Source organism: Procambarus clarkii, chromosome 83 (assembly GCF_040958095.1).
Source record: "Procambarus clarkii isolate CNS0578487 chromosome 83, FALCON_Pclarkii_2.0, whole genome shotgun sequence".
NCBI lineage: Eukaryota > Metazoa > Arthropoda > Malacostraca > Decapoda > Cambaridae > Procambarus > Procambarus clarkii.
Window position 1 is genome coordinate 23,590,222 of NC_091232.1, and position 23,391 is coordinate 23,613,612.

The 23,391-nt window shown below is 40.2% G+C and overlaps 1 long non-coding RNA gene across 1 annotated transcript in view; it reads left to right on the top strand.

Annotated features, from left to right (window-relative positions):
• Positions 1-5,229: 5,229 nt before the first annotated feature.
• Positions 5,230-23,391, top strand: part of LOC138358421 (uncharacterized) — a 57,022-nt gene continuing 38,860 nt past the window's right edge. Inside the window, exons 1-2 of the long non-coding RNA XR_011225353.1 lie at positions 5,230-5,673; positions 18,250-18,291. This is a non-coding gene — a long non-coding RNA (uncharacterized lncRNA). The remainder of the gene's footprint in view (positions 5,674-18,249; positions 18,292-23,391) is intronic.

Genomic DNA, 23,391 nt, shown 5'->3' on the forward strand with positions numbered 1-23,391 from the left:
ATGCACCCCATCACGAGCATACAGCTAATTTCTTCCATAGAAGTGTTCCCAGTTGTCTATGAAAGATATTGCATTTGATTTGCAATATCTTTCCAGCCGGCAATTGACACCAAGAGCCCTGGACACCCATTCATTTTCCACTCCCTTTCTTGGAAGAATGCCACATATGATCGGGATTCCTCCCTTGCTCCTAATTAATTCTATGGCTGTCTTGAATCTCTGTATTAGTTCCTCACTCCTAACTCGCCCAACATCATTACCCCCTGCACTAATACAAATAATGGGTTTGTTCCCATTTCCCGTCATAATATCATTCATGTTTCCAACAATATCACCAATTCCAGCTCCCGGAGAGCAAACCCTTAACCTGTTCGTCTTATCTCTGGCACAAAACGTTTTGTCTAAATACCTCACCTGGGAATCTCCCACAACCAAAGTTCGCTTCGTTTCTCCCGTTTCCTTTCGAGCACTTTGAGGGACCTGCGCTTCAATGCTCCTCATTGAACTACAGGTTCACCATAGCACTCGTCCTCTAATACGTCAAATGCGTTAGAAGTCCTTAGGCTATTAGTTGTCGGTTTTGCCAAGGTCTTCTTATGACCCCTGTCCTTTACATCATGCCAAGACGAGGTCTTTTTAATACTGGTCTCCTCCTTTGTTTCTGCCTGATGTTGTTTTAGCTGTCGTACCTCCTCACGTAGCGAATCCAACTCTGTCCTCAGACCCCAACTAGATTCATCAGTTCCTTCACTAATCCTTCCATTATAGCTGTAATAATATTACTACAATCGGAGCTCCAGCTAACACACCCTCTCACTCTAACTCTAATTGCAACTATCATCATTACCTAGCCTCAAAACTTTACATTTATCAGCATTAAACTGCATCTGTCAATTATTTGACCATTTTAAAACCCTATTTAGATCAACTTGAAGTGATAGTGAGTCTTCTTCCGTGTTAATTTCCCTGCCGATTTTTGCACCATCGGCAAATTTGCTAATGTTGCTACTCAAACCTGAATCTAAATCATTCATATATATTATAAACAACAGAGGTCCCAGGACAGAGCCTTGAGGCACTTCACTTACAATATTTTCCCACTCTGACTTAACTCCATTTATACTAACTCTCTGTTTTCTTTGGAATAGCCATGCCCTAATCCAGCTTAATATAGCACCCCCAATACCATGAGCCTCTATCTTTTTAATCAGTCTTTCATGTGGCACTGTATCAAAAGCTTTGCTAAAGTCAAGGTACACAACATCACAATCCTTACCACTATCAACTGCCTCAACTATGCTGGAATAAAAAGATAGCAAATTTGTTAAACATGAACGGCCATTTGTAAAACCATGTTGCGACTCATTTACTAATTTGTGTTTTTCAAGATGAAGACGAATTTTATTTGTAATTTTCGATTCAAGTATTTTTCCCACAATAGACGTTAGGCTAATTGGTCGATAGTTTGACGCAAGTGATCTATCTCCTTTCTTAAAAACTGGTATCACATTAGCAACTTTCCATAACTCTGGCACTCTGCCTGACTGTATTGATTTATTAAATATGGTAGACAGTGGCTCGGAAAGCTCCTCTCTGCATTCTTTCAGCACCCTGGCAAACACTTCATCCGGCCCTGGGGATTTGTTTGGTTTGAGTTTAACTATTTGTTCAAATACATCCTCCCTGATAACTGCTAAACTAGTCAAACTGTCCTCGTCCCCACCCACATAGACTTGTTCGGCTGAAGGCATATTGTTACGTTCCTCTTTAGTAAATACAGATACAAAATATTTATTAAAAATACTACTCATCTCTTAATCATTATCTGTTATTTGACCTGTCTCAGTTTTTAATGGACCTATCCTTTCCCTAATCTTTGTCCAGTATAACTGGAAAAACCCTTTAGGATTTGTTTTTGCTTGCTCTGCTATGCAAACTTCATAGTTTCTTTTTGCTTTCCTTATCTCTTTTTTAACACTTCTAACCAGTTGTACGAAATCCTGTTCTAAAAAGATTTCCCCATTCTTAATCCTTTTGTACCACGCTCTCTTTTTACCTATAAGGTTTTTCAGATCCTTTGTTATCCACTTTGGATCATTAGTATTCGATCTATTCAATTTATATGGTATACTACATTCCTGGGCTTTGGTTAGAATATTTTTAAAAAGGATATATTTTGAATCCACATCGAAAACCCCTTTTACGTCACCTATCGCTGGGTTAACGTCTAGCTCCAATACCGGCCCACACCCCATACCCAAGACTTTCCAATCTATTTGACCCAAAAAATTTCTTAGGCTATTGAAATCAGCTTTTCGAAAATCAGGCACTTTAACAGAATTTTCTCCTACAGATCTATTCCATTCTATGCTAAATCTGATTTCTTTATGATGACTATTCCCTAGCTCACTCCCTATTTCCATGTCTTTAATTTGTGTTTCCCTGTTAGTTAACACTAAATCTAAAATATTATTTCCCCGCGTTGGTTCCTTAATGTGCTGCGTAAGAAAGCAATCATCAATTAATTCTAGAAAATCTACTGCTTCATTATTCCCTGTTTTGTTCAACCAGTTAATTCCACTACAATTAAAGTCACCCATGACGTAAATACTGTTAGATCTAGATGCTGTAGATATTTCATCCAATAGATGCTTTGCTTCCATTCTGTCTAAATATGGTGGCCTATATATAACTCCTATTATAATATTATTTGCTTTTTCGTTTAATTCTATCCAAATAGTTTCTGTTTGTGGCTCAGTTTTGATTCCCTCTTTGAGACTACATTTCAAATTGTCCCTTGCAAATATGGCTACTCCCCCTCCTCTCTATTTGTGTGAAATAGTTTAAATCCATTTATTTGATATTCAGCTAATTGCTCTCTATTTTCTACATTCATCCACGTTTCGGTAAGTGCAATAATATCTATTTTTTCTGTGCAGACAAGAGCATTTAATTCGTTAATTTTATTTCTTAGACTTCTAGTGTTTGTGTAATATACCCTAAGTGAATTGTTATTTTGAGGCTCTTCTCTTTTTTTGATCATTTTGCCAATTGTTTTCTCCCACAAACACATACCTTTATTACCTCCTTCCTCCAAATCGATTCCCATACCACTATCTACTAACAGTTTAAACTCAAACAAACACCTCTAACCACTGGTTCCAACGAGTTCGCAACAACAACAACCCCAGCCCTCGATAGATGCACCCCATCGTGAGCATACATTTCATTTCTTCCATAGAAGTGTTCCCAGTTGTCTATGAAAGATATTGCATTTGATTTGCAATATCTTTACAGCCGGCAATTGACACCAAGTGCCCACGACATCCATTCATTTCCCACTCCCCTTCTTGGAAGAATGCCACATATGATCGGGATTCCTCCTTTGCTTCTAACTAATTCAAATGCTGTTTTATACCTCTGACTCAATTCCTCACTCCTAACTCGACCAACATCATTTCCTCCCGCGCTAATGCAAATAACAGGATTGTTCTCATTTCCAGCCATAATATTATTCATATTGTTTATAATATCACCAATACCAGCTCCGGGATAGCAAACCCTTAACCCTGTTCCCCCTATCTCTAGCACAAAACGTTCTATCCAAATACCTTATCTGGCGCGCGACGAGATCTGGGTAAATCACCGAGGAGCCGAACTTGACAATCGCCGGCCTCCAAGAAGCAACGGCACCCCACACACAGACTCCACAGGGACAAGTAGCATATGAAGTAACACCACCTCTACTGCGTGGTAAGAAGCATTCCCGGAAAACTCCAGGTCAATTGAGGCCTGCCTGGTGACAGGGTCCCCCCCCACCCATGAATGCAGACCGTCACGGCCCCAGGGGGACCCCGAAGGAGATACACGAGACGCAAGCAACGTCAGCAGCGACACCCAGCTCCACACACCACGCCGGGTTGACAACAACTGCAGGAGCCGGACGAAAACAAACGTACCTCACGGCAGTCCAGATTTTATTTCTTAGAGCGCACTCCCCTCTAAGGTCGACGGCTCAGTGGTAGGGATTTCAAACGTTAGAGGTCTCGGCGTTTGCTCGCGCCTTCATAATTTTTCTATGGTCTCTAGAGTAGGGAATGAGCTGCTTACTACACTCAACGTGTAAAGTAAGCAGTCCCTTCCTCAGAAGGTCCATCTAGACTTTTAGTTTAAAGTTGACGGATTTACTAGAATTTGTTATGAAAGAACTCACATCTACATCCAGGCAAGCACCGTACGTCAAGGTAACGAATATAATACAACACAAGAACTGTTACATATGTTAGTGACACACAATAGCAGGACACGAGGCCACCATGGTACTAGTGACACACAGGAACAGGTCATGAGGCCACCATGGTACTAGTGACAGACAGGAACAGGACACGAGGCCACCATGGTACTAGTGACAGACAGTAGTGGGACACGAGGCCACCATGGTACTAGTGACACACAGGAACAGGTCATGAGGCCACCATGGTACTAGTGACAGACAGGAACAGGACACGAGGCCACCATGGTACTAGTGACAGACAGTAGTGGGACACGAGGCCACCATGGTACTAGTGACACACAGGAACAGGACACGAGGCCACCATGGTACTAGTGACAGACAGGAACAGGACACGAGGCCACCATGGTACTAGTGACAGACAGTAGTGGGACACGAGGCCACCATGGTACTAGTGACACACAGGAACAGGACACGAGGCCACCATGGTACTAGTGACAGACAGGAACAGGACACGAGGCCACCATGGTACTAGTGACACACAGTAACAGGACACGTCACCACCATGGTACTAGTGACACACAGTAGCAGGACACGTGGCCACCATGGTACTAGTGACACACAGTAGCAGGACACGTGGCCACCATGGTACTAGTGACACACAGTAACAGGACACGTGGCCACCATGGTACTAGTGACACACAGTAGCAGGACACGAGGCCACCATGGTACTAGTGACAGACAGTAGTGGGACACGAGGCCACCATGGTACTAGTGACACACAGGAACAGGACACGAGGCCACCATGGTACTAGTGACAGACAGGAACAGGACACGAGGCCACCATGGTACTAGTGACACACAGTAACATACACGTCACCACCATGGTACTAGTGACACAGTAGCGGTACACATGGATCTAGTGACACCACAGTAGGGGGCCACGTGGTGACCATGATAACACTATCTCAGGGGACTGTGCTACACAGGTCAGTACCACTGTGGCGAGCGGCGGGTCGTGTGTAACTGCGCGTCTCTCACCTCTTATAGAAGGACACAATCATACTACCGCATACCACCTCTATGGTATGCTAGTGGTACTTTGCCCTTAACCGAACAGAATCATCCTAACGCATATAAGGCCGCAATCATACTTTTGCGTAATAAATACACAACAAATATTCTAAACAATATCCGCAGAAAACCTGAACCTTTCACGATAAGGAATGGCATTAAGCGTTTCGGATTTATTGGTTATTTTTTTTTATATGTACTTTGACAAGAAATTGTTGTTAACATTTTGCCTGGGAGTGATGTGTGGTGTTTGGGGGGTGAAGGGTCTGACTGCTGGCGTGGTCGGCCTCATCCTCCTGGCTGTCGTCACAAAAATAACCAACTACATTCACCCAAAACCGGTTGTTAAGATTCAGGAACCTTCTTGGGTGAGTTGCATTTCTTACTGTGTGAAGTTCAAAACTTTTATGTAATCGTTATAATTCCATTAGAATTGCAAAGATGTATATTGCAGCCAGAATTTTGGTTGTGGGAGAAAGTCCACTTTTGTGTAGTACACGACAAGGGGAAGTCATTGATACACAGTGACGTATTTAGTTACGTGAAGATTCTTTCGATATTATCGTAATACTTTGCTATCTATCAATATTTTCACCTGCATATTCTTACCACCTGGATCCTGACATTACCTGACAGACGGTGGGGTTCCCAAGACCAAATATTAAAGACTTTACTGTTTGATGCTGAGAGTGACCACCTACCCTCCCTTATACACCTGAACCTTCTTAGTTAATATTAGAGCAACTTCCTGAATATCCACACAAGTGGGTCCTTCAGGAATAGTATGCTTCTGTTACACGAATAAAAAATAATTTGTTCTGACAAAGTTATTTCATTATTTTTTAGCCATGAATACTCTTTGCTTCTCCTGAATTCACAAAATTTTGTATTTATAACTGTAACAGTAATTCATATATACATTTACATACGGTCGGTTTGCACCTTCCATATTGACACTGCCTGTCATTCTTAATTTTGTTTCTGAATCAGAGATGGAAACTACTAGGTTCCATAACTCTAACTCATATACAATCATCACAAGTATAAAATATTTTAATGAAAAGGAAATGATTCAAGAGAGTGATTTGGTCCTCCGTGAGGTTGATTCCAGCAAGGTTTAAGAAGCCATCTCTGGGTCGAGGAATCATCATAGGACCTCCAAATATTGTCAGTTTCTTGAGGATCCTGGTTTCGGTGCTGTGGCGATGTCGATCTGAAAGGACGTCGTGGTGTTGGTCGATTCGAATACGAGATCTTCGTCGATGTTGGTGTGTAACCATTTATCTGTAGCAAGAAGTAGTTGCGTTTTGCTATCGTTGATCTCATTTTCTGCCTTGTGTATTTGATTTCGAATCAGATCTTGGCGATATTTTATCGTGAAAGCTTGGTTTCTTGCTGCTGGGTCGTGCATTCTAATTTTAGTATATTTTCGTAGCAGTCTTTCTTGTAAACATATGTTGTTGAATATGACCGAAAGGGTAAGATTAATTCCAAAAGGTAACGAAGGACACTACAGTCGAATTGAAATTGAAGGTAAACAGATTGATTGAAACTGTAACGCGAAGAAATCCGGACTCCACCTGCCAAAGGTTATCGGGGAATACAAACCTGGATATGTACAGGGAATGTCAAGACTTCAAAATTTCTCTGGTGATGGTCTGGTTTTGTGAGAAAATTATATGCTCCTTGATGGAGCCCTGTTGTTTGTGCATTGTTAATCGTCTAGAAAGAGACGTTGTTGTCTTGCCTATATACTGAGTTCGTTGGGGCATACGGTCCCCAAGTGAGCATTTGAAGGCATTGGCGACGTTGGTTTCCTTCAAGGCGTTCTGTTTGGTGTTTGGGGAGTTTTTCATGAGTAGGTTGGCCGTTTTTTGGTTTTTGTAGTAAAATGTCAATAGTTTTGTCTGATTTTTGTCTGTAGGGATAACGTTTCTACTAATAATATCTTTCAGGACATTTTCCTCTGTTTTATGAGCCGTCGACAAGAAGTTCCTGTAAAACAGTCTAATAGGGGATACAAGTGTTGTGCTAGTTGACTCTTCAGAGGTTGCATGGCGTTTCACCTTTCTTTTTTTGTTGTGTTGACTTTCAAAAAGTCACCACCAGTTATAAACAGCCAAATTAATGCAAAACTATATTCTACCCACTTCAAGACCCCAAATAACATAGAAACAGCAAGAGAAAGTATGGGCCAATTGGCCTTCTGTATTTACTTCCATTCTTAGGTGTTCATACCCAATTTATACCCATTGATTCGTGTTCTGTCACCTCACCGAAAACTTTTGTGTCACATCACCTCACCCAAAACAAATATAAGTATGATGTATTTTATGTGTAAACTAGTCTTTGAAAATGAAAGAAGCCCTTACAAAACAGTTTCAGGCGTCAAACCAAAAATAAAAATGTAAAAAATGAATTTTGGAGAGTTAATTTTTCAAATACCCTCGAAAGTGAAGAAAAACTTAAGAAATATTGAGAAGATTCGTGTATTCGTGTTACAATTATTAATATTACCTTTTCGGTCATATTCTACAACACACACACACCTATATATATATATATATATATATATATATATATATATATATATATATATATATATATATATATATATATATATATATATATATATATATATATATATATATATATGTCGTACCTAGTAGCCAGAACGCACTTTTTGGCCTACTATGCAAGGCCCGATTTGCCTAATAAGCCAAATTTTCCTGAATTAATATATTTTCACTAATTTTTTTCTTATGAAATGATAAAGCTACCCATTTCATTATGTATGAGGTCAATTTTTTTTTATTGGAGTTAAAATTAACGTAGATATATGACCGAACCTAACCAACCCTACCTAACCTAACCTAACCTATCTCTATAGGTTAGGATAGGTTAGGTAGCCAAAAAAGTTAGGTTAGGTTAGGTTAGGTAGGTTAGGTTGATGAAAAACAATTAATTCATGAAAACTTGGCTTATTAGGCAAATCGGGCCTTGCATAGTAGGCTGAGAAGTGCGTTCTGGCTACTAGGTACGACATATATATATATATATATATATATATATATATATATATATATATATATATATATATATATATATATATATATATATATATATATATATATATATATATGTGTGTGTGTGTGTGTGTGTATATCACGAAAATAAACACGTGATTAAGAATGTGACAATGTCAGACCACGGAGGAAAATGAAACAGGAATTTCGTTAAGTACTTTCGTATATTAAATACATCTTCAGAAGGAATAATCAGAAGGAATAATTCAGAAGGAATTCCTTCTGAAGATGTATTTAATATACGAAAGTACTTAAGGAAATTCCTGTTTCATTTTCCTCCGTGGTCTGACATTGTCATATATATATATATATATATATATATATATATATATATATATATATATATATATATATATATATATATATATATATATATATATATATATATGTCGTACCTAGTAGCCAGAATGCACTTTTCAGCCTACTATGCAAGGCCTGATTTGCCTAATAATCCAAGTTTTCTTGAAATAATATATTTTCTCTAATTTTTTTCTTATGAAATGATAAAGCTACCCATTTCATTATGTATGAGGTCATTTTTTTTTTATTTTAGTTAAAATTAATGTAGATATATGACCAAACCTAACCAACCCTACCTAACCTAACCTAACCTATCTTTATAGGTTAGGTTCGGTTAGGTAGCAGAAAAAGTTAGGTTAGGTTAGGTTAGGTAGGTTAGGTAGTCGAAAAAACATTTATTCATGAAAACTTGGCTTATTAGGCAAATCAGGCCTTGCATAGTAGGCTGAGAAGTGCGTTCTGGCTATTAGGTACGACATATATATATATATATATATATATATATATATATATATATATGTATATATATATATATATATATATATATATATATATATATATATATATATATATATATATATATATATATATATATATATATATATATATATATATATATGTCGTACCTAGTAGCCAGAACTCACTTCTCAGCCTACTATTCAAGGCCCGATTTGCCTAATAAGCCAAGTTTTCCTGAATTAATATATTTACTATAATTTTTTTCTTATGAAATGATAAAGCAACCCTTTTCTCTATGTATGAGGTCAATTTTTTGTTATTGGAGTTAAAATTAACGTAGATATATGACCGAACCTAACCAACCCTACCTAACCTAACCTAACCTATATTTATAGGTAAGGTTAGGTTAGGTAGCCAAAAAAAGCTAGGTTAGGTTAGGTTAGGTAGGTTAGGTAGACGAAAAAACATTAATTCATGAAAACTTGGCTTATTAGGCAAATCGGGCCTTGAATAGTAGGCTGAGAAGTGCGTTCTGGCTATTAGGTACGACATATATATATATATATATATATATATATATATATATATATATATATATATAGGCTTATAAGCTGGACACGAGTTCTCTCACATTGACAGTGGCTTGACGAAAATTGCAGACTGACCCCTCACTCATCTGGTGCCTTCGGGAGGTAGAGATGTTTGAGATATATATATCTCGAACTATCTACTTCTTTTGTAAGGTCTGATGGCGTAGTGGGTTAAAGCATACTAGTTATGCCAGCTACTGGAAGGTAGTTGTGCTTTCTGGGTTCGAGTCCCACTGGTGGGTGTTGTCCAAAGATTGTTTATCTTCACTTGTGGTTTATGCAAGTATAGGCTTATAAGCTGGACACGAGTTCTCTCACATTGACAGTGGCTTGACGAAAATTGCAGACTGACCCCTCACTCATCTGGTGCCTTCGGGAGGTAGAGATGTTTGAGATATATATATCTCGAACTATCTACTTCTTTTGTAAGGTCTGATGGCGTAGTGGGTTAAAGCATACTAGTTATGCCAGCTACTGGAAGGTAGTTGTGCTTTCTGGGTTCGAGTCCCACTGGTGGGTGTTGTCCAAAGATTGTTTATCTTCACTTGTGGTTTATGCAAGTATAGGCTTATAAGCTGGACACGAGTTCTCTCACATTGACAGTGGCTTGACGAAAATTGCAGACTGACCCCTCACTCATCTGGTGCCTTCGGGAGGTAGAGATGTTTGAGATATATATATCTCGAACTATCTACTTCTTTTGTAAGGTCTGATGGCGTAGTGGGTTAAAGCATACTAGTTATGCCAGCTACTGGAAGGTAGTTGTGCTTTCTGGGTTCGAGTCCCACTGGTGGGTGTTGTCCAAAGATTGTTTATCTTCACTTGTGGTTTATGCAAGTATAGGCTTATAAGCTGGACACGAGTTCTCTCACATTGACAGTGGCTTGACGAAAATTGCAGACTGACCCCTCACTCATCTGGTGCCTTCGGGAGGTAGAGATGTTTGAGATATATATATCTCGAACTATCTACTTCTTTTGTAAGGTCTGATGGCGTAGTGGGTTAAAGCATACTAGTTATGCCAGCTACTGGAAGGTAGTTGTGCTTTCTGGGTTCGAGTCCCACTGGTGGGTGTTGTCCAAAGATTGTTTATCTTCACTTGTGGTTTATGCAAGTATAGGCTTATAAGCTGGACACGAGTTCTCTCACATTGACAGTGGCTTGACGAAAATTGCAGACTGACCCCTCACTCATCTGGTGCCTTCGGGAGGTAGAGATGTTTGAGATATATATATCTCGAACTATCTACTTCTTTTGTAAGGTCTGATGGCGTAGTGGGTTAAAGCATACTAGTTATGCCAGCTACTGGAAGGTAGTTGTGCTTTCTGGGTTCGAGTCCCACTGGTGGGTGTTGTCCAAAGATTGTTTATCTTCACTTGTGGTTTATGCAAGTATAGGCTTATAAGCTGGACACGAGTTCTCTCACATTGACAGTGGCTTGACGAAAATTGCAGACTGACCCCTCACTCATCTGGTGCCTTCGGGAGGTAGAGATGTTTGAGATATATATATCTCGAACTATCTACTTCTTTTGTAAGGTCTGATGGCGTAGTGGGTTAAAGCATACTAGTTATGCCAGCTACTGGAAGGTAGTTGTGCTTTCTGGGTTCGAGTCCCACTGGTGGGTGTTGTCCAAAGATTGTTTATCTTCACTTGTGGTTTATGCAAGTATAGGCTTATAAGCTGGACACGAGTTCTCTCACATTGACAGTGGCTTGACGAAAATTGCAGACTGACCCCTCACTCATCTGGTGCCTTCGGGAGGTAGAGATGTTTGAGATATATATATCTCGAACTATCTACTTCTTTTGTAAGGTCTGATGGCGTAGTGGGTTAAAGCATACTAGTTATGCCAGCTACTGGAAGGTAGTTGTGCTTTCTGGGTTCGAGTCCCACTGGTGGGTGTTGTCCAAAGATTGTTTATCTTCACTTGTGGTTTATGCAAGTATAGGCTTATAAGCTGGACACGAGTTCTCTCACATTGACAGTGGCTTGACGAAAATTGCAGACTGACCCCTCACTCATCTGGTGCCTTCGGGAGGTAGAGATGTTTGAGATATATATATCTCGAACTATCTACTTCTTTTGTAAGGTCTGATGGCGTAGTGGGTTAAAGCATACTAGTTATGCCAGCTACTGGAAGGTAGTTGTGCTTTCTGGGTTCGAGTCCCACTGGTGGGTGTTGTCCAAAGATTGTTTATCTTCACTTGTGGTTTATGCAAGTATAGGCTTATAAGCTGGACACGAGTTCTCTCACATTGACAGTGGCTTGACGAAAATTGCAGACTGACCCCTCACTCATCTGGTGCCTTCGGGAGGTAGAGATGTTTGAGATATATATATCTCGAACTATCTACTTCTTTTGTAAGGTCTGATGGCGTAGTGGGTTAAAGCATACTAGTTATGCCAGCTACTGGAAGGTAGTTGTGCTTTCTGGGTTCGAGTCCCACTGGTGGGTGTTGTCCAAAGATTGTTTATCTTCACTTGTGGTTTATGCAAGTATAGGCTTATAAGCTGGACACGAGTTCTCTCACATTGACAGTGGCTTGACGAAAATTGCAGACTGACCCCTCACTCATCTGGTGCCTTCGGGAGGTAGAGATGTTTGAGATATATATATCTCGAACTATCTACTTCTTTTGTAAGGTCTGATGGCGTAGTGGGTTAAAGCATACTAGTTATGCCAGCTACTGGAAGGTAGTTGTGCTTTCTGGGTTCGAGTCCCACTGGTGGGTGTTGTCCAAAGATTGTTTATCTTCACTTGTGGTTTATGCAAGTATAGGCTTATAAGCTGGACACGAGTTCTCTCACATTGACAGTGGCTTGACGAAAATTGCAGACTGACCCCTCACTCATCTGGTGCCTTCGGGAGGTAGAGATGTTTGAGATATATATATCTCGAACTATCTACTTCTTTTGTAAGGTCTGATGGCGTAGTGGGTTAAAGCATACTAGTTATGCCAGCTACTGGAAGGTAGTTGTGCTTTCTGGGTTCGAGTCCCACTGGTGGGTGTTGTCCAAAGATTGTTTATCTTCACTTGTGGTTTATGCAAGTATAGGCTTATAAGCTGGACACGAGTTCTCTCACATTGACAGTGGCTTGACGAAAATTGCAGACTGACCCCTCACTCATCTGGTGCCTTCGGGAGGTAGAGATGTTTGAGATATATATATCTCGAACTATCTACTTCTTTTGTAAGGTCTGATGGCGTAGTGGGTTAAAGCATACTAGTTATGCCAGCTACTGGAAGGTAGTTGTGCTTTCTGGGTTCGAGTCCCACTGGTGGGTGTTGTCCAAAGATTGTTTATCTTCACTTGTGGTTTATGCAAGTATAGGCTTATAAGCTGGACACGAGTTCTCTCACATTGACAGTGGCTTGACGAAAATTGCAGACTGACCCCTCACTCATCTGGTGCCTTCGGGAGGTAGAGATGTTTGAGATATATATATCTCGAACTATCTACTTCTTTTGTAAGGTCTGATGGCGTAGTGGGTTAAAGCATACTAGTTATGCCAGCTACTGGAAGGTAGTTGTGCTTTCTGGGTTCGAGTCCCACTGGTGGGTGTTGTCCAAAGATTGTTTATCTTCACTTGTGGTTTATGCAAGTATAGGCTTATAAGCTGGACACGAGTTCTCTCACATTGACAGTGGCTTGACGAAAATTGCAGACTGACCCCTCACTCATCTGGTGCCTTCGGGAGGTAGAGATGTTTGAGATATATATATCTCGAACTATCTACTTCTTTTGTAAGGTCTGATGGCGTAGTGGGTTAAAGCATACTAGTTATGCCAGCTACTGGAAGGTAGTTGTGCTTTCTGGGTTCGAGTCCCACTGGTGGGTGTTGTCCAAAGATTGTTTATCTTCACTTGTGGTTTATGCAAGTATAGGCTTATAAGCTGGACACGAGTTCTCTCACATTGACAGTGGCTTGACGAAAATTGCAGACTGACCCCTCACTCATCTGGTGCCTTCGGGAGGTAGAGATGTTTGAGATATATATATCTCGAACTATCTACTTCTTTTGTAAGGTCTGATGGCGTAGTGGGTTAAAGCATACTAGTTATGCCAGCTACTGGAAGGTAGTTGTGCTTTCTGGGTTCGAGTCCCACTGGTGGGTGTTGTCCAAAGATTGTTTATCTTCACTTGTGGTTTATGCAAGTATAGGCTTATAAGCTGGACACGAGTTCTCTCACATTGACAGTGGCTTGACGAAAATTGCAGACTGACCCCTCACTCATCTGGTGCCTTCGGGAGGTAGAGATGTTTGAGATATATATATCTCGAACTATCTACTTCTTTTGTAAGGTCTGATGGCGTAGTGGGTTAAAGCATACTAGTTATGCCAGCTACTGGAAGGTAGTTGTGCTTTCTGGGTTCGAGTCCCACTGGTGGGTGTTGTCCAAAGATTGTTTATCTTCACTTGTGGTTTATGCAAGTATAGGCTTATAAGCTGGACACGAGTTCTCTCACATTGACAGTGGCTTGACGAAAATTGCAGACTGACCCCTCACTCATCTGGTGCCTTCGGGAGGTAGAGATGTTTGAGATATATATATCTCGAACTATCTACTTCTTTTGTAAGGTCTGATGGCGTAGTGGGTTAAAGCATACTAGTTATGCCAGCTACTGGAAGGTAGTTGTGCTTTCTGGGTTCGAGTCCCACTGGTGGGTGTTGTCCAAAGATTGTTTATCTTCACTTGTGGTTTATGCAAGTATAGGCTTATAAGCTGGACACGAGTTCTCTCACATTGACAGTGGCTTGACGAAAATTGCAGACTGACCCCTCACTCATCTGGTGCCTTCGGGAGGTAGAGATGTTTGAGATATATATATCTCGAACTATCTACTTCTTTTGTAAGGTCTGATGGCGTAGTGGGTTAAAGCATACTAGTTATGCCAGCTACTGGAAGGTAGTTGTGCTTTCTGGGTTCGAGTCCCACTGGTAGGTGTTGTCCAAAGATTGTTTATCTTCACTTGTGGTTTATGCAAGTATAGGCTTATATATATATATATATATATATATATATATATATATATATATATATATATATATATATATATATATATATATATATATATATATATATATATATATGTCGTACCTAGTAGCCAGAATGCACTTCTCGGCCTACTATGCAAGGCCCGATTTGCCTAATAAGCCAAGTTTTCATGAATTAATTGTTTTTCGACTACCTAACCTACCTAACCTAACCTAACCTAACTTTTTCGGATACCTAACCTAACCTAACCTATCTTTATAGGTTAGGTTAGGTTAGGTAGGGTTGGTTAGGTTCGGTCATATATCTACGTTAATTTTAACTCCAATAAAAAAAAATTGACCTCATACATAATGAAATGGGTAGCTTTATCATTTCATAAGAAAAAAATTAGAGAAAATTTATTAATTCAAGAAAACTTGGCTTATTAGGCAAATCAAGCCTTGCATAGTAGGCCGAGAAGTGCGTTCTGGCTGCTAGGTACGACATATATATATATATATATATATATATATATATATATATATATATATATATATATATATATATATATATATATATATATGCGGAAAAAACACAAATGGGAAAGAGAGGTGAACGTTTCGGCCTGTTAGAGCCTTATCAACACTCAGTCTGGTGTTGACAAAGGCTCTAACAGGCCGAAACGTTCACCTCTCTTTTCTATTTCTTTGTGGTTTTTCCGCATACAAATGAGCAGTGTTTAGTGATCGTCAATTGCATATGCCTGAAAGGTCCCAGGACTATATGCAACTGAAAACTCACACCCCAGAAGTGACTCGAACCCATACTGCCAGGAGCACTGTGCTGGCGTACAGGATCCCTTTACCGTTCGACCAACATGATCGGACAAATGAGGATGGTAGTCGAGGCTATTTCCATCCCCCCGACAGGGGGATGGAAATAGTGAAAAAATATCGTGAAAAAGAATATCACGTGAAAAAGGATGTGATATCCATATGAGTGCGTAAAAAGCGAAGCTTTGTCAACCTTGGCGGTACAGTGATTAGGGTGTGACGTGGTAGATAAGGGTTGTGTCAGCTTACGCCACATCACTCCTGCCTTATCTCTCACAGTTAATTCTTCTGTCATGTCTCACATACGCAAACAATTTGTCTTATCCAAGGCATAACTGTGACGTGCTTATCTCTGAAGCTAGAAACAGATATAATGGAATAATCAATGATGACGTCAGAGTCTGTCACCTATGGATTCCTTCCCATATTGGTGACCGAATGCATGATAGAACTGGTGAGTTGGCCAAGACCTTTGCTCGTAAAGAGGGAATTGATTACCAACTTGGACTGCCTTTGAGCAGCCTGACGACAGTAATATTCCGGGAATATCAACAAAATTTCGGAAACTTGAGGCAAAGTGAAATTCACACCAGTTACTCCATCTATCAACATTCTATTATGCAGGAAGCACCGCACGTCTATGGGTCTTGCAATAAGGTTAGCAGACTTCTAGATGTTACCACTGCTAGGCTTAGGCTTGGCTACAAATTCCTCTGGGAATTTTTAACATCTGCTGATGTAGATTTGACTAAATGTAAACTCTGTCAGCAGAACTATTCGCATACTTTGCGTCATTATATAATGGAAAGTGAAAAAATCGCGGAATTTAGAGATACCACCATCAATAGTGTCCAAGAAATGTGTAAGCAATTCATTCATAATGATGTGCTGCCCGAAATCTTAGCGAAGTATCCAAAATTTGCTTACTGTAAGTAATGCATGCACATGACTAAAGCTCCCGCCCAGTTGGGTGGGTGTGGAGCAAGACTAGTAACTGTGCGACTGATCATAGATGTAAAGTGCGTTGTATAGTGACTGTTGTGAGCCTCTTGCTGAATCACTTGTGACACAAACGATTATTGATGTGTGTATTTGTGTGGGTGATTAAATATGTAAGTGTATGTATATATATATATATGTATACGTATGTATATGTACATGTATGCATGAGTATGTGTACATGTATATATAACATTAATAATTTTGTAACTAGCGTCAAATGATTCTTATTTGCTTAGCTAAACGAACTAGCAGCTCACAAGTTGGATTAGGGGCATGGTTATACCAAAGGAAACAAAGAGTTAGTATAAATGGAGTTAAGTCAATGGGAACCTGTTGTTAGTGGAGTGCCTCAAGGCTCTGTCTTGGGACTTCTGTTATTTATGATAAATATAAATGATTTAGATTCAGGTCTGAGCAGCAATATTTGCAAATTAACCGAGGATCTGAAAACTGGTTTGGATTAAATTTGAAAGTAGCCTGAAAAGTCACTTCATGACGATCTAAGTAGGGTGTTGAAATGTCAAAAGGTTGGCAGATGCAGTTCAGTGCTGATAAATGTAAGGCTAAGTAATGTTTTGATAGCGTTATAAGATACGAGCTAGAGGGTATTGAGATTGTGAAGTCTAATTGCGAAAGGGATCTGGGAGTTATGATTAGTAAGAATTTAAAAACAAAAAATCAATGCATACATTTTTGTAATAAGGCTAATATGATACTGGGAGTTATTTCTCGAAGCATAAGAAATAAAAGTCTTGGTGTTATTTTTCAGCTATATCTTGCTCTTGTTAGGCCTTATTTAAATTATGCAGTTCAGTTTTGGTCGCTATACAACTGAATGGATATAAATTCACTATTAGTCGTTCAGTGTAGGATGACAAAGTTAATCCCACAAATTACAAATCTTCATATGAAGAGAGATTTAAAAACCTAATTTATATTCTCTTGAAAGGCGAAGAGTTAGGGGTGAATTGATTGAAGTGTACAAGTGGAAAATGGGTATAACAAGGGAGATATTTATAAGGAATTAAATATATAAGGCAATAATCACATAATAGAACACGAAATAATGATTATTAAATAAATTGGATAAGTTTATATTTAGGAAACGTGAACCTAGTGATAAATGACGTAAAAAGGGATTTCGATGTGGATTCAAAATATAACTTATTTACATAAATTCTTAGCAAAGCACAAAAACGTAGTATATCATACAAATTGATTAGATTTAATAATAATGACCCAAAAGGGATAACAATGGATCTGTAGAACTTTATGGATAAAAATAAAACATGGTACAAAAGTATTAAGAAGTATTAAGTCTAGAACAAGAATATCGTCCAATTGGTTAGAAATGTTAAAAAGGAGATAAGGAAGGCAAAAATAAACTGTGAAATCCATCCGCATTTTGATGTCAAAATCCTCAACGCCCAAATAAAGGTTTACAATAAATTATAGCTGCTCACACCCTACCTTACCTTGCTACTACCTTTTACAATCTTCTATGCCAGGTCAATAGGTTAAAGTAATTTAGAATCTCATTTTCTGTCCGTTGTGTCAACTCAAGAGGATGGACTAAGTTATTCTCATAAACATGCATGATGCACAATACAAATATTCGTATGTCTGGCGGCATTGTTGCTTAGATGAGTACTATCAACTTTCTCTTAATAATATATATGATTTATATTTCAGGTCCCTGCCTTAAGCATGGAACAGTCTCAATGGCCTAACCAGGTGAGTGCAAAACATGTTTTAATTGCAGGTCTTTGCAAACTTCTTCTATTCATCAAATCTATTTAATTTTTCATTTATTTCATCAAATCATTTTTCATCTATTTCATCAAATCACCTCATTTTGTGGGGCACACGTGAGGAACACAAATGCGAACAAGCTTGAATGGTCCCCAAGCATATATGCAACTGAAAACTCCACGCCCCAGAAGTGACTCGAACCCGGACCTCCAGGAGCACATTGCAACTGGTGTTCACGGTGCCTTAAAAAAATTGACCATAAGTGATCGAACAAAAGACAGTTATAGCCGAGGCAATTACCATCAAAGTGCTTTCAGGGTGGTGGTTCAAATAGCCTCGGCTATCACCGCCTTTTGTACGTTTCTTACACGGCCTCCCTCTTCTCTTAAAACAGTTCGGCCACTAGTTTCATCCACAGTTCAGCCACTAGTTTCATCCACATTATCTCTAGCGGCAACCGAGTGCCGCTAGAATGGCAGCAAGAGGAGGCGCCTCCTCTTGCTGCCATTGAACCCTTCGCTGCTTCCTCGTTCTCTCTGGGTCCTTCCCACCGGGAGGCACTCGGAACGGCTCTGGTTGGGACGGCTCTTTCCCTGTCGTCTCCTCTCGAGCTGAGAGTTGCGTCATTTTCTCCAGCCGGCGCTCCAACACCTTAGACGTCCTCAATCGGATGTCGAAGTGATTCGCACTTGTTGAAGCTGAACCTTAGTGCACTCCGCCCACATGCTCTGGTCCCTTGTCGCAATAAACTTACTCACTTTATCCTCCTCCATCTCTAATCACTGAGCAACTGCACCAACACCACACTAACTACACTATCACAGTCCCTGCACTACTGGGCTACTTGTTCACGCAACTCTGTTCACACCCCTGGTAACATTGTATTCGCCTTCTGGCAACACTATTTTCTTTTCCTGGCAAGGTCACCAATTTGTTACATGAGTGGCCTACTGGGTTGTGTCGGTACCTGAGATGAGGACCACACAATGACCACTGCTCCGGGTCGTTGCTCCCACACACTTGCATGCCACTGATCGCCCTGGGAGCCCTTCAGTCGAACCACAGGTGGAACCGCCACTTGCGGTCCAGCCTTGTACCCACGGAAGAGTGAAGGAAGACTCGGCACTAACCTCAAGTCACCATCACGACCAGACATAAGGAGGTGATAGCCGAAACTATTTGAACCCCCCCCCCCCCCCCCGCCGGCACCCGGATGGTAATCTTGGGCATAGCTTATGTCCGGTCGTGATGGTCAAGCGGATTAAGGCGTCCTGTACATACCAGTTGCATTGCTCCTGGCAGTATGGGTTCGAGTCACTACTGGGGTGTGAGTTTTCAGTTGCATATAGTCCTGGGGACCATTCACGCTTGTTCGCATTTGTGTTCCTAACGTGTGCCCCAAAGAATGAGGTGATTTGATAAAATGCTATGCCCATGAATACCATCCGGGTGCGGGCGAGGTGGTAGTTCAAATAGCTTCGGCTATCACCTCCTTATGTCCGGTCGTGATGGTTAAGCGGAATAAGGCGTCCTGTACATACCAGTTGCGTTGCTCCTGGCAGTACGGGTTGGAGTCACTTCTGGGGTGTGAGTTTTCAGTTTGACAGTAGGCAAGTTGGGCCTTGCCTACTGTGCAAGGCCCAACTTGCCTAATAAGCCAAGTTTTCCTGAATTTATATATTTAAAAAAAAATATTTTGAAATGATAAAGCTATCCATTTCATTGTGTATGAGTTAATTTTTTTTAAATTTGAGTTAAAACTACCGTAGATATATAACCGAACCTAACCAACCCTACCTAACCTAACCTAACCTATCTTAACCTAACTGAAACTAACACAACTAAGTCAATAATTTATGTTCTTAATATAATATAATAATAATTATTCATATAAACTAATTAGAAACAAATTATTGAAAATAAAGAATATCCCTCGGCCTATTAGGCAAATTGGGCATTGCATAGTAGACCGAGAAGTGCGTTCTGGCTACTAGGTACGACATATATATATATATATATATATATATATATGTCGTACCTAGTAGCCAGAACTCACTTTTTGGCATACTATTCAAGGCCCGATTTGCCTAATAAGCCAAGTTTTCCTGAATTAATATATTTTTTCTAATTTTTTTCTTATGAAATGATAAAGCTACCCATTTCATTATGTATGAGGTCAATTTTTTTATTGGAGTTAAAATTAAGGTAGATATATGACCGAACCTAACCAACCCTACCTAACCTAACCTAACCTATCTTTATAGGTTAGGTTTGGTTAGGTAGCCAAAAAAGTTAGGTTAGGTTAGGTTAGGTAGGTTAGGTAGTCGAAAAACAATTAATTCATGAAAACATGGCTTATTAGGCAAATTGGGGCTTGCATAGTAGGCTGAGAAGTGCGTTCTGGCTACTAGGTACGACATATATATATATATATATATATATATATATATATATATATATATATATATATATATATATATATATATATATATATATATATAATGTCGTACCTAGTAGCCAGAATGCACTTCTCGGCCTACTATGCAAGGCCCGATTTGCCTAATAAGCCAAATTTTCATGAATTAATTGTTTTTCGGCTACCTAACCTAACCTAACCTATAGAGATAGGTTAGGTTAGGTTAGGTAGGGTTGGTTAGGTTCGGTCATATATCTACGTTAATTTTAACTCCAATAAAAAAAAAATTGACCTCATACATAATGAAATGGGTAGCTTTATCATTTCATAAGAAAAAAATAGAGAAAATATATTAATTCAGAAAAAGTTGGCTTATTAGGCCAATCGGGCCTTGCATAGTAGGCCAAGTACTGTGTTCTAGCTGCTCGGTACAACATATATATATTTATAATTAGATTAACTGGAGAACGTTGTCCGCTCTCCTCTCACCACCTCTGGCAACTCTGACAACTGGGCAAATTCAAAGGGGCACTCGGACCCTCTCATGGTGGTGGGTTGGGGGGAGAGCTCCGTTGACGTAGACCTCTCGTCCACCAACTCTGCCACACACGTTCCCACGCTGTCTTCTCCAGGTTGTAGAAAATACTGTACAGGCTTACAGCCTAACCTACTACTAACATGATAATAATAAACACTAATATAATATATACTTGGCCTATCTAGCCTAGTCATCAAAGGGGTAATGGGAGGGAAATAATGATCTACCCTTAAACATTCGTATCCATCGACGTTCTGTTCTCCGATGGTAGAAGGTATACGGTTCCCAGGACGCTCCTCGGCGTTTCGATTGTGTGTCACAGGTCGTCTGGCGTGGTGGAGAATTGCGTCATCTCCATTCCTATTACCTGGATTCAGATCTTCCACGCTGGTTCAACCAGTGATCACTGAGCACGTCGCTTTCCACACTCCTTCACCAAGACACTTTCTCATGGATCCAGACACGATGCTTCCACTCCGGAACTTAAGTAGATGTGAGCTGGTCAGAGCAGCGCTGCACGTCGTACTGGGGTGGGACCCGCAGGGTGTCAGACTTGCCCATCCAGCGTCGCCACTCACCTCTGCCGCAGACTAACAGCCACTAGTACTCTGCCTTCTTTCGCCCACTAAACTCGGCTTCTTCGTTCTCCGCGGGAGTACACTAGTCCTCTCCGATGATGGCAAACTGCATTAGGCTGCTCAAATCCACTGAGCGAGGTTCCTAAAACCTCCATGCTCGAGAGCTCACTGACACAATTCCGCTCGCGTCGAAGGTCCGTAATTCTCCGCTGGTGCAGTGACCTGCAGGTCCTGAGCCAGGCCTCCCGGTGATGTCACAGCGGGCTCTGATTGGTCAGCACCTCACGTGACCTCGGCCAGCCAATCGCCAGCCTGCTGGCGTCCTCACGTCCTAGCACCAACCCGAAAGAGACGTCGCCATTTTGTATGTATTAGGGGGCGTTAGCCCCCCCCTCACCTGCAAAACTCAATAATGACAATTTCTCCATAAATTTGTAAGCTATCCAGTAGCCTCCTATATCAAATGATTCCCTTCACCTCAGGAATCCTGCAAGGAAAGAAGATATGACTCTTAACACTGGTTAAGTACTTTACGTTAATCACAAACACTTGTCTCTCTTAGATAACAACATGATGGTACTCTACGTTATTCATCAGCACTTGTCTCTCTTAACACAAGTCCACTTGTTAACAATAGCTCAAAGTCTCTTAAAATACATCACACTTGACTCCTTCAAGTATTCAGTGAGTAATTCCAACACCTAGACACCTAGGCACTGGGGAGAAATAGGAAAGGACACCTTAACAACAAGTTATAATATTGATGAGCTAGTTACAAAATTCAATATGCGTCGTCAACTCATCAATGAGTTCGAGATCGACCAAAAGTACAGTTTCTAAATTAAGGAACTGACATATGTGGAGAGCTAGTGTCATAATTTATATGTTTGTCCTGCACACCGCCCCCATACAGTGGGCAGTTGTGAATAGGTTACAATCACTTAGTTACTACCTACAGTTTGCAAACAGAGGATAATTGGCTAAAATTTCTATTAGCAGATAATTTTAAATGAAATATTTGCACATGTTTGCAACATTCCAGAGATTTTTTTACATTTCATAAAGACAGCAGTCAGTATGAATTGGCCTGTGGATCATTGGGTTCCTATCATACAGGGACAGTTTAAAGGGAAAGCCCAAGAAGTGTTTGCATCATCTTATGACTTTAAATTTGTAAAGCAGACCAGCAGATTCCAGCGGCCTAGATTCAAGATTCTAGAAAAAAATCGAGGTTTATATAGGGCACACGATCAAAGTATTTCTGATTTTAAAGAGTTAAAATTAATCACTTTGATTGATGGGTAAAATCGCTTTCAATTACAAATTTAGAGACTTTAAGAAACCTCATTGTGACGGAGGCGATCTTAGGTTGTCTACCAGATAAATTAGCCCCGTTTATAGCTGAACATAAACAGACCACTAACATTATTCCACTAGCAAAGCCAGCAGACTCTCTCTCTCTCTGTCTCTCTCTCTCTCTCTCTCTCTCTCTCTCTCTCTCTCTCTCTCTCTCTCTCTCTCTCTCTCTCGCTCCTCTCTTCTCTCTCTCT